At 36.0% G+C, this 13,039-nt stretch overlaps 1 long non-coding RNA gene across 2 annotated transcripts; it reads right to left on the bottom strand.

Moving 5' to 3' along the window:
- Nucleotides 1-2,795: 2,795 nt before the first annotated feature.
- On the bottom strand, nt 2,796-12,991 carry LOC108447939. 2 transcript variants are annotated; one of them, XR_001863659.1, is made up of 3 exons: nt 12,758-12,991; nt 11,959-12,142; nt 2,796-9,565 (listed from the first exon to the last, which is right to left on the bottom strand). It is a non-coding gene; the product is annotated as an uncharacterized LOC108447939 (long non-coding RNA). The 2 variants fall into 2 exon arrangements; XR_001863660.1 differs by having other exon boundaries at nt 11,959-12,130.
- Nucleotides 12,992-13,039: the final 48 nt, after the last annotated feature.

Here is a 13,039-nt window from a genome sequence, read left to right as displayed (position 1 = left end):
AGCTGCCTCACCAGGGTCTTCACCAGGCTGCAAAGGAGTCTCTGCTCCAGTGCATGGATCATGTCCTCCCCCTCCTTCTGCACTGACCTTGGTTCCTACAGGAGTTGTTCATCTCAAAATTCTGACTCCTCTCTTCTATGGCTGCAATTGGTTGCATGGAACATTTTTTTCCATTCTAAATTATGTTATCCCAGAGTCACTATAACCATTATTGGTGGGCTCAGCCATGGCCAGAGGTGGGTCTGTGTTGGAGTTGTCTGGCATTGGCTCCGTTGGATGGGGGAAACTTCTTGTAGCTTTTCAGAGAGTCCATTCCTGCATCCCCCTGCTACCAAAACCTTGCCACATCAACTCGATACACACCATCACAGTGTTCCCAGGTGAACTAAAACAGTTCATTCAGATAGTATGCACACACATATACATGTTTCTTTTTGTGTGCTTGTGCTCATGAGCAAGTTATTGTTCCATTGGCTTCCAAAAGAACTGAAAAGAAGATCTTAACTCATTAATTTTTTTTTCTGTGATTTCATTCTTCAACATACGTATTCTTCAAAATATTTATGTGTGACATTTATCCAAACTCTTTATGAAACTACCCATCTGAATTTTCCCTACTTGGACTTTGATCTTTTATCTGCAGGCTGCTTTTTTGCTGAAATTTCATGATTGTCTGCTTTTGAGTTAAGTTATCTTACTTACATAAACAAGACTACATGAAAAAAAAGAAAATTAGGAAATCTCTAGATGTTTTGACGACATAAGTGAGATGATCTCTTCCGGGAGAAATTAATCTTTGCTATCTTGTGAAGTATTTTCAGTGAAAGTGTAGAGACTCCAGACTGAGGTATTCCCCATATAGTACTGAAAAGAGAATAGAAATTTCAAGAAGTGAGAAAAAAGGCGTAAAAAGTAAGAAGCTATGATTTGTAAGAAAGCTTGTAACCGTGAAATATCCAAAACTGAAGAGAGCCATGAATAAAGTATTAAGACTGGTCAGCAGTGTTAAGTAAGGCAAAGACAGTGTTTAGGAGCACAGTGGTCCAAAGAGAATACATCATAAACCAGTTCTGGTAAAACTGCTTTTTAGGATTTTTGTGCTAAATTTGGAATTGCTCTATTTTTTACTGTAATATAGAACTTCAGATTTTCCATCCTAACTTCCACACCATTTTCCACATTGTCATCATTGCAGCCATTGCCATGACATTGAACCATACTGTGAACTGTCATGCTTTGTTCTTTCAGCAATATCAGTTTGAGAGAGTATATGAATTATGTTTCACTCAACTGAGAGATAAAAAGTTAGGATTTCTTTCTTCTTTTAACAGCTCTTAAATTATTCATTAAGTGGCCTTCACAATGGTAGCAAGAAGTCTTTTCTTCTGCTGTTTATTTGGATAGAATATGTTCAATTTACGCTTAAGGGTAAAGTAATGTTTTTGTGTAGCTTGGCAGTTGCCAGAAAAAAAGTTACCCTTTTTTTTAGCTATCAGTAAAAAGTTCTTATGTTGTTTTGTTGTTGTTGTTGTTTTTCTTTTTTTAATGAGCTTCTTTACTGGTAAGCCTAAAAATTAGAACTAATTCATAGCTGTAGTGGGTTGACCTTGGGAAGACACTAGGTACCCACCAAAGTAATTGCTCTATCACCCACCCTCCTGAACATGATACAGAGAGAAAATATGACAAAAAATTTCTGGGTTGAGATAAGGACAGAGTGATCACACAGAAATTACCATCACAGGCTAAACAGATTCGACTTGGGAAAATTAATTTAATTTATTGCCAATTAAACAGAGTAAGATGATGAGAAATAACAAACCCCCAAAGACCTTTCCTCCCACCCTTCCCTTCCTTCTAAGCTCATCTTCATTCCCATCTCTTCTGCTTCCTTACATTAAATGGTGTGTGGGGAATGGGGATTGCAATCTGTTTATAACATGTTGTCTCTTTATTCCCCCTTCTCGTTTTTAGCTGCTCCAAAGTAGGGTGTCTTCCATAGATACGGCTCTTTATGGAATTCACCAGTGTGGGTCCTTCTCATGAGGCTGCATTTCCTCAAGGACTGTTCCGGCAAAGGTCATTTCCATGGGGTACAATTTTTCAGGGATAGTCTGCTCCAGTGTCATTCCCCCATAGGGTCACAGGACAGAAAACCTGCTTCTACATGTGCTCCCTGTGGGCACCTACTCCAGCATGAGGTTCTGCATGGGCTGCAGGATGGATATCTGCTCCACCATGAAGGCAACAACGTGCATCACTCTTGTCCTATGGTGCCTGAAGCACCTTCTCCCTTCCTTCTTCACTGACCTTGGCATCCATAGAATCGTTTCTCTCACATCTTCTCACTCCTCTCACAGCTGCTGTTGCACAGAAATTTTTACTCTTTTTTGAATTTGTTATCAAAGAAGAGCAAACAGCATCATTGATTGTCTCAGCTTTGACCAAGAGCATGTCCATCCTGGAGTTGGCTGAATTTAGCTGTGCCTGATAAGGGAACAGCTTCTGAAATTTTCTCACAGAAACCTTTTCTGCCATTCTTTCCACTCCCTCCTACCAAACCTTGCCACATAAACCAAATAAAATAGTTCTGAAAAAAACCTTCATAGAATATTTTCTGATTTTTGACATAAATTCTATAAGGTTTAAACTCTAACTCTCCTTGAGGCATTTTTCTTTACCTTGCTGAATAATTTAAAACATTTTAATTTCAAGGAAAGGTTCTAAAAATTGTTCAGTGTGATTGTACATATTTGAAAATTAAGATTTATGCAAGAAATAAGAATCTCGCTTTCCTACCCTTTTTAATTGCTTTACCCATTGTTTCTTTGCATGTTGATTTGCAGTAATAATTGTAAATGTGAGGAAAAAAGCCACAACTGGCATAATGAATATATTATATATTTGTTAAGTACATTATGCATTTTTTAAAACCAGTTCAGCCCCAAACTAAAATTGTTTTCTTTGCAATCAGCTCATGCAAAGACATAGGCTATAATTACACAGATGTTACAAATATATCATGGCAAACAATTCTTTATGAGTTTCAGCAGACAAAAAATTAACCAAATAAATCAGATGCACTTTGAAATAAATGTGGATTTTACCTACTTTTTTTGTTTATTTGAAATATTTCATTACACTGTGGTGTTTCTAGGGCATGAAAAAATTACCCAAAACTTGGGGAAATGCTTGAGTAAAAGAGGTATCAAGGTATAATGGCTTTGTTATTTCATATTTCATGGCATAATTTTTGTTAAAGCCATGAGAGTATCAATATTTTAGCATCCTTTTATTTACCATTTATATACACTCTTGTATATACACAGGAATGAGCAAACTATGTCTTTAACGTATGGACCTCTAGAATATATATTTTCCCTAATACAAGATTTGGGCAACAGTTCTAATTTAAATATTGATAACTTAGTAAAATAAATAAATAAATAAATAAATAATATCTGATACAGTATTTACAGAATATATATAGTGATAGTCTTTTAATTTTAGGGCTCTTGTCTTAATCAGATTAATAAACAATGAATATTCACATTTTCATTTCATTATATTTTTTACTGATTACCTCAATGCAGCATTTTGGTGTCACAGGTTTTTTTAGTAACAGTGCTTTCTAACTGGACTTCAGAACATTCTTTTCATGTGCAAAACAGCATTTAGTAACAGCCTAATCTGCTTCCTCCTTCCAATATAATTTAATAGCTGTAGTATTTAACTTAGTATAAGACAGAATGTGATTTCATTGTATCTCTGAGGTGTAGATTATCAGAGTGAATTATAAGATACTTCTTAGAGTTTATGCGTGAAGAGTGACATATTTATTAAATATTCAATGTTATATCTAATCTTATCCAAATACTGATAAATTTGACCATAATGAAGGCTGTTAGCTCCTTGCAGCTTTTAAAAATTAACTTAAAAGCCTATTGAATTGGTTTTCTTCATGTATCTAAAAATAGATTTAGAAGGATGTCTGGGTAGACAATGGTATTTTACTTCTACCCATGAACTGAATAAGAACCACCTCAGTTCTGAAAACTGCTTGGATTCCTAAAATGTGACTATACTCTTTTATAAGTCCTTCCTACTGTCGAAAGTCCAGAACACTAGTGGCCACTCATGGCTAAACAGATTCAGATTTACATAAATTTTTCTTTAATTAATGTTGAAATTATTAGAACTAAAATTTTAAAATTGTAGAATATTTTAGGTTAGAATAGATCTCCAGAGCTCATTTTATCCAACTCCCTCCTGAAAGCTGACCATGTTAAAGCATGCTGCTAAAGAGCTGTATCCAGTCAAGTTTGGAATAACTCCAAGGATGGAGACTCCATAAACTTTATGGACAACCTGTTCCAGCATTTGACCACTCCCTAGTATATTTTTGTAATTGTCTGTGTTTTTTCTGGCGTTTGTTGCCTCTTGTCCTATCGCTGTTCACTCTTGAGAAGAGCATCTTATCTTTTCTGTACCCTTTTATCAGATAAGAGTAGGTAACAATGAACGACAATAAGATCCCGTCTTGACTTCTGTTTTCCAGTGTTGAACAGACACAGACCCTTCAGATTCCTTATATGTCATTGTGAGGTTGAGTTTTTTAACACCAGTTAACTTCATACACCTTTCATTGTATGCTGTTTACAAATCAATTTAAAATAATCTCGCTATTGTCAGAATGATTCTCTAATTAATGTTCATATTCAGGATTTTACCGTCATTACCAAATTACCTAATGAGTAAAAATTTGGTATAGTAGCTCATATCTTCAATGGAATGACAAAATGAGACAGTAACTGTTAATTAGTTAATGTAGGTTGTGCACTCTTTCAGTAATTTTTTCTAATTAATTTTGCTATTTGGGAATTGTGAAGTCTCTTTTAATAATTCTGGTGCAAATAATCCTAACTTTGGAGAGGCATATACATAATTTTTATTAATATTCTTAAAGCTTCTGATAATTGGCTATAAAAATTTAGTGTTTATACATTTGAGAATATTTTGGAATTGTTTGTATGCAGGAAATGCTGATTAGGACACCTACGTATCCATAATTTTCCTATTGCATTCCAGAGTTTGCATCACAAACATTGCTTCATACCTACATATTTGTGTGAGGGACTGTTTCAACTGACTGTACTTAAAGTCTCAAGTAAGAGAGACTAGTTGTCTAACATTTATTCTTTAAAATTTAACGACCTCTTATTAGATACTGGACATTAACATAATGCTATCGTCCACAGAATAGGAAGAAAATAGTCACCTGCTCATCTACTGGGCCTCACATATCTGGCAGTCTTGATCTCTCATTCAAATGTTAATTCTATTATTTTGACAATTTTCAGACATTAACAAATCAGATGATACAGTTTGGCAGAAGACCACAAAAAGAAAAAAGGAATTCTTAAAAAACCTATATTTTAAATGAGCTCTTGTAAATATAAACTACAATAAGATTGCCTTGCTTACTGTACATATTTCAGCACTTCGTTTTTCTGTCTAAGGATTTGCAAGTTCCTCTGAAACAAAGGCAAAAGCAACTTTAGCTGTCATTAAAAAGTTCCATAGGTGTTCCCATGCCAGGAAATCCAGTGGTTTCCCCTGCTGTCCAAAAAGTAGATACTCTGTGAAAAATTCAATAAATGCTATTAATGAAAAAGGCAACCAATCACATAATCCAAGAATTATCATGTTGAAACTGTTTATCCGAAACAAATTTATTTATTTTTTTAAAGTGTTAAAGTTGGATCACTTAATTTGGATTTTTTGTTATTTATTTTTAACTGAAATAGTTCAATAAGATCATGAGAACAGCTTAGAGGATCAACAAGGTTTTCATACTTGCTAGTCAGATTTTCTGTCAGTTTTTTTCTGCCAGTGTTTTTAAAATTCAGTTTATAAAACTAATAATGAGTCATCTAGGCTAAGTTTTTTGTTCATGTTCTACCTCTAGCTAATGCACATGAATAAACAGCCGTCTGGTAGAACCTTCCAGTTTGTAAGATGGCAGAGCAAAGCCAGACAGACGTTTTTGTAGTTTGTACTACAAGACTTGTTTTTATATGGCCAGATTTGTGGAACATGACTACTGGGTTCAGGGTTTTTTCATTAAAAAAAAAAAAGGACTAGAAGCTGTTGGCCTTTGAAAACAACTTACAAAAAGTGTTATTAGAACTAAGTGTACTGAATCGTTTAGATTGAACAGAGCAGTCATTTAAGTAAAAAAATTCATTTAAATTGAACAGATTTATTTAAGTTCATTTAAATTGAACATTTATTTAAGTCAAAAATTTCAGTCATCCTCACTTCTTATTTAGATGCCCAAAGGGACCCATGTCTGCAGGTTCCATAAGCAGGATGGCATGATGAAATTTCTATTAGCAGAAATATCCTTCATTTATGAAAACCTCCACACCAGATCTTTTGAACATGATTTTATGATGTTATATAACAATACTGTACCAAAGAGCACAACTGTCCAAGTATGACAACTATTGAACACCAAAAAGATACAGAAAACATTCCTAATGTGTGTATGTAGAGTAATTGTTATGAACATCTTTTTTTTTGTTCATTTCCCAGAACATTTAATTTATTTATGAAGAGTGTCGGCTAACACTGAAATATGTGGCCCAGCCTCAGCTACAGCCCCACCACTTCCCAGTCAGTCCATGACCCAAAATCCCAGCCTGTCCCCTTCTCCAGGGATGTGCCTGATCCCCAAGAGCTTGGTCTGCCCTGGTGCTCCTGGCTGGAGTTAGGCTCTGCCCTGATGGACCCCTGAGGAGCCCCCACTGCTCCTGGCCCCCGCCCCAGGCTGCTGCTGGCACCCACCGAGTTCTGGCTGCACACAGCAAAGCAGCTTTCACAGAGGGGAAAAAAACAAGGTTGGAGAAAATTATATTGTCTCTGAAGAGCCCTCTAAAAGGAGACAATAAAATGCTTTGAATAAATTCTGGGTAGTTGTGGTAGTATATAGAACCATTTTCTCCTTCACCAGGATCACAAAGAATGAGGGAAGTCTTTGCTACTGGCAAAGAATGGAACTCTAGGGGAAAAAATCATTAGAAAGACAATAAGTTATTCATTGTGTACAAACATTAAATATCAAACATGAAAAAGTTAATTATGTGTTCAAGTTTTTAACCCAAATTTGCCAGTTCTAGAGCAAATAGAAATCTTTTATAGTAATCATTCTTCTAGACTGGGAAACCAACATTCGGTGGGACTGGAAAAGCAAAATGAAATAATAATTCAAGGTAATGGAAAATAAATAAAGTAGAAATAAGAAAATATTAACATTGTAGAATATCTTCCCTAATGTGCATACAGGAAAACCAGGTAGCAAATCACTGTTTGTGCATTTGTGAGCAGTGATTTATATAATTAAAAAATTCACTCTTCTGAGCAGTCACTTCACCTAGTATAAGTCTGATATCACAGTCTCTAATTATTACGTAGAAGGCTTGTAACTTCTAACAAAAGTTAAGTTTTGTTAACTTCTAGATTCTGAATTGAAAGGTCAAAGTCAGGACTACAGGGTAGAAAACATTATCCCGATTTTTTTGTATTAGTGAATTATAATAAAGTTGATATAAGAAAAAAGCGTATTAAAGTTAGTTCTCCAAAAAATAAAACAAACTGAATAAAGGAGGAATGAATGAAAGAGCTGAGAGAGAGGATGAAACTGTAGAATAAAAATCAGATTATAAGGAAACATTTTCACAGCATTAGTTCATTGACTTGGTAGAAGTGCTGGTTTACCATCTTTTGTAAAATTAGGCGCTATCAGAATTAGCTTTCTTGGAATTAATGCATTTACAGTAGTATCAGCTAAATGAAAAGTGACTAGCAAAGTCAATAACTTCCTTTGGTGTTCAAATATACATTACAAAGTAAATTTCAGCATCATTTTCCTTTGGGAAGGGTAGAATTTTCTCTTGTAATTTACTGATTGACTTTCACAGACCTGTACATAGCTGTCTGCCTGCCACATTTGAGTTCAGAATTTAAATTTCCAAATATTACAATTAATATCTTTAACAATAGTGGCTAATGTAAAATTAAATTTGTACTACTAAAAAGATACTGGGTAGGAAAAATATGTTTATGCTAGGCTAAAGAAAAAGATGTTCTTAAACAAAAATGTAAAACTCAAACTGAAAAATTGGGTGGGTTTTTTGTTTTTAAAACTACAGATGAAACATTGAGCAGAAATTCAAAGAAGCTTGCAGAATATCTCAACAAAGTCATAATTGCACCAGGCAAAGAAAAATACAGCCCAATTTTATTAAAAACCTATTTAATTTACTATATTATGACTAGGATTTGAAATGATCTTGCTGAAAGATCTACTTCTAATGATTCTTATAACTATTGCCAATCATGAATAGTAAGTAGAAATAATTTATTTTTAAGAAGCAAAAATTAATAAATATTAAATCAAACTTTAGAAGACTTCTTTCATGCTATCCTATAAAGGGATACCTTCTCCAGACAATTATAATAAAAATTAATCCAGTCCACTAAGCTTGATATTTGATTAAATATTTTTAGAAATGCAGAGAAAAGCTCAAAAAATATATTATATTATTTACTGCTGCTTCAGTTCCAAACCTACCCTCCAATATACTATATATCAAAATCAAACTTCTAATTGTCTAGGTCCAGGGAGAAGACAGTTAAGTATGTACAGGGCATGCCAATTAATGCAACTGCAAAATTTAAGTGAAGAATATAAATCCAAATACTCTGTCATTAAATAATTCAAATTACCTCTCAGTCAAAGTTCAGTGATATACTGTCAGCCAAAGAGCAGCCTCCCTCCTTTTCTTTATTTTTTTACTTTGTTTTGCAAAGGCCAATATAGTCTGCCACTTGTAACAAAGCAGCATAAATATTAAGTTTCTCTATTGCTCTCGCTGAAGTGCACTAAAGACCTGCACATACGTGCTAATGTCTGGCCTGCTATATGACCTATAACTTAGATAAAAGAAAAATACATTATATAATAAAAATAATGAGTTATGGAAAAATGCCCAGCTGGAAATTAAGCCCTCCTTCTACCTCTTCAGATGAGAGAAACAAAAGACAGAGCTATTATGAGGCAGAGATCTTATGGCTTGAGATAACAATTTACTAGAAACAGCAATGAGATAAGAAAACAAACAGTAACAGAACAATGCAAATAACAACAGTGTATAAAAGAGAGTGATTACATGCAAAAGGCTCACCAAGTCTACTTGACATGACCACAGCTGGTCAAAGAGACAAAGAACAAAGTGGACCCTGGACCCTCCATGCGTATGTTTTTTTCCCCAAGCCTGAGACAATGAAAAACAATTGCAGACAAACCCTTCAGTCAGGACCACCATTACCCCACGGCTCTATTTGCTGCTTGGTCCCTGGAAAAGGACAAAATGGCTGCGGACCACTTCTTCTCAGAAGTGAGAATCCCCTTCTTCTGCACCCCAGCAATGATGCGTGTGGTATAGAATAACAACCTAAGCACGTCCACACAGCTCCAGGCTCTGCCCCCTCTCATTCTGGGCTGAAATTAGAACAAGAATTTAAAGATTGCTTACTTGCATATGTTCTTAAATAACCAATAATTATTGTCATCAGTAGGTCTTTAGTCTTCATTAATTTAACACTAAATGTTGAGTCTCCAAAGAGAAGCAAACATATTTCTAACTGCAAATTGCAAGACTAACAGAATCAAAGAACCTTGTTAATTAAACATAGTCACCTTGTCAATTACAAAGGTAAGCATAAAGCACCCTTGGAGAGTGCAAAAGAGAAGAGAACAGGATCAGTAAGCTTTAGATATTCACAAAAAGCTCCAAACCAATCTGAATAAGCTCTTTGCTAAACTTGAGAAAAAAGAAAAAGCAAACAACCACTAAGCTGTAGGGCTTCTATCATTTCCTTTCCATCCCTGTGACCCTATAGTCTTGTGAAAAACATTCCAAATGTGGATTAGAATCAAACCCATGCAATAAAGATACATATAATACACAGACACAATGGAACCACAGACCGCATTATAAATCTATTTAAATAATTGGAGTAACTCTTGCTAAATAGCAGACCTTACATTAAACTCAGTACTGAAAAACAAACACTGGTTTACACTGAACTTCAAGAAAAATAACTTGGGTAAATATTAATTAAAACTTATTTGTGTATATATTTTCAAATGTGTGAGTGTGTTTAACGAAGTGCATACAAATTCAGGAAAATATCCAGTATAAATGTAGTTTACCTTTGTGTGACATCTTTTGACCATATACACCAAGACAAAGTTGAATCAGGATAATAAAGGTAAGTTATGCAAAAAGCTGATTAATATAATCAAAGAAAATATTAATATATTAATAGTTACTGTCATGGTTTGATACTGGCCCAACTCCAGGCACCCACAAGAGTCACTCGCTCACCCTCCCCTGCCACAGCTGGGCAGAGGAGAGAAAAAAAATTATCGAAGGGTTGATGAGTTGAGATAAGGACCATGAGAAAAACACTTCAAGGGCAAAACAGGCTCAACTTGAAGTTGTAAAGTAAATTTATTACTAACAGAAACAGATGAGGATAATGAGAAGTAAAATAAGCCCTTAAAACACCTTTTTCCCCCCAGCCCCTCCCTCCTTCCCACCACCAGCGCAGGGAGACAGGGATGGGGGTTTTTGGTCAGTTCATCACTGAGAACTTCCAGTGCTCGGGAAGAGGAGTCCTTTCCCTGTGAGTCCGTGGGTTCCCTCCCACGGGAGACAGTTCTCCATGAACTTCTCCAGTGGGGGTCCACTCTCAGAAGCAGCAGCCACACCACACCTGCTGCAACGTGAATTTACCCTACGGGCACACAGTCCTCCCAAAACTGCTGTGACATGGGTCTCTCTTTCCTCCAAGGACAGGCTGCTCCCACCTGGAAGCAAGGGCACTCTCTCTCCACCGGGTCTCCCACTGGACCACAGCCTCCTCCAGGCATCCACCTGCTCCAGCATGGGCACCTCCCCGATGAGCTGTGGGTGGATCTCTGCATCCCCCGTGGATCCCCATGGGCTGCAGGGGCACAGCTGCCTCATCATGGTCTGCACCACAGCCTGCAGAGGCATCTCGGCTCCGGTGCCTGGAACACCTCCTCCCACTCCTTCTTCACTGACCTTGGTGTTGCCATGTTGTTTCCCTCACATGTTCTCACCTCCTCCCCTTCTCTGACTAGAAGAAAAACTGTGTGCCCTTTTGTTTTGATTTTCTTCTTAAATATGTTATCACCAAGCTCTCTCGCTGGCCCAGTTTTGGCCAGCAGAATGTCCATCTTCAGAGCCATCAGAGATTGGCTCTGCTGGACATGGTGGAAGCTTCCAGGAGTTTCTTACAAGAGCCACTTCTATGGCCTCACTGCTACCAAAAACCAGGCAGCGCAAAACCAATACAGATACAAAGAAAAGACTAATAAGCTATTTATACACAAGAAGGAGTTAAGGAGGAGGTGTGGGGGGTTAGGGTTTTGTTGTTACACTTCTAGATAAATATGTTTCTGACTGAGTGTTTAGTGATAAATAAACTTTTAATATAGCTCTGGATCAAAAGGAAGAATAATGCCAACAGGCTCATAAACAAAATCTTATTAGGTGAAGAACTTACATGAGGTAATCCAGTGTGCCAAATGACAACATTCAGCATTGATATAGTGCTTATATTTCCTACATATAATATTGCATTCAAAATTATACTATGGGTAAAAGAGGATGGCCTTACATGAGTATCAATGAACTTACTGTAAAACTAATGCTAATTATATAATTTATGAACTAATGTCCCTTTCAGCAAAGTTTATCACTGTCATACACAAAAAATCCCTTTTTTCCTCTATTTACCCTTTTTTCTCTGGTGCTATATTTAATCTTAAACTGCCTAAGTCCTGAGGCTGATGGTACCCACCTTACTCCACATGGATACCGGGGGTTCCAGAGTTGGTAATGACAGACATTCTTCACTGGAAGACTGCAGGTTTGATGGAGAGAGATTTCTTCCTTCTCTGTCTTCGATCCGCATAGTGTGACTTTCATATATTTGCTAATGCAGTCTTACTTGCTCTTTCTTCACTGATCCCCTGCACAGATTTCTTAAACATTTATCATATATCATATTCATGAGGATAACCAAACTCCCAAGACACTCAGTCATTACCCGATCGTTAAGCAATTATTTTGACAGCTTAAACAACCTAAACTTAGCTCATGCCAAGACGAGTCTACACAATTCTTCAGGCTTCAATGATGGCAAAAGCCTGTATCTTTTATTACTCATAGCAATGACATATCTCTTGGGCTACAGGGGTACAATTTCAAATACTAGTTAATCCTTCAATATGCCATTTTTTGTTCATCAAAAAACATTATGGTAAAAATAAAAGACACTACTAGATCACCCACAGACACAGAGCATTACTCTGAGAATTTTATGGTATACTTTTGCCTACAGTGCAGAAGACTAGCAGATCTTTGAAACAGCTTTGTTTATAGCACTATTTGAGTGAGTTTGGTGAATTAAAGACATATGAAGTACTTTGAATTGAAAGTTTGTCTAATCAAACTTGACCTTCCTCACAACTGATCTTGAATTTTCAGGTTTCTGGTAACAGATAGCTGTGTGAACTAAAACTGAAGCTTTTGACATAGTCTTACAGTGATGGGATCATATATTTAGATATGCAAATACACATTAAATTTTTACTTACCAGACAGAATGATTTATCCATCCCATCTCTTCTTCCATGTCTTTTAATCTGTGGACTATAGTAAGAAATTAATCATTAGGGATAATAGTCTATCTTATTCTGTGCACAGAAAATTTATTGGGGAAGATAGAAGTTGTATGCTGGCATCTCAGGCATAGTCATTTAGAGCTGAATTACACTTTATTTTCTGTCTCTTCCTTTTACCATCACCGTTTCAATGCTATGGCTGTAATTAGTCTTCTTTTTACTCTTGACAAATTATAGATCATATGAAATCTGATC

This window comes from Corvus brachyrhynchos, unplaced genomic scaffold (genome assembly GCF_000691975.1).
Source record: "Corvus brachyrhynchos isolate BGI_N302 unplaced genomic scaffold, ASM69197v1 scaffold136, whole genome shotgun sequence".
Taxonomy (NCBI): Eukaryota; Metazoa; Chordata; class Aves; order Passeriformes; family Corvidae; genus Corvus; species Corvus brachyrhynchos.
This window is presented reverse-complemented; position numbering and strand designations above follow the sequence as displayed.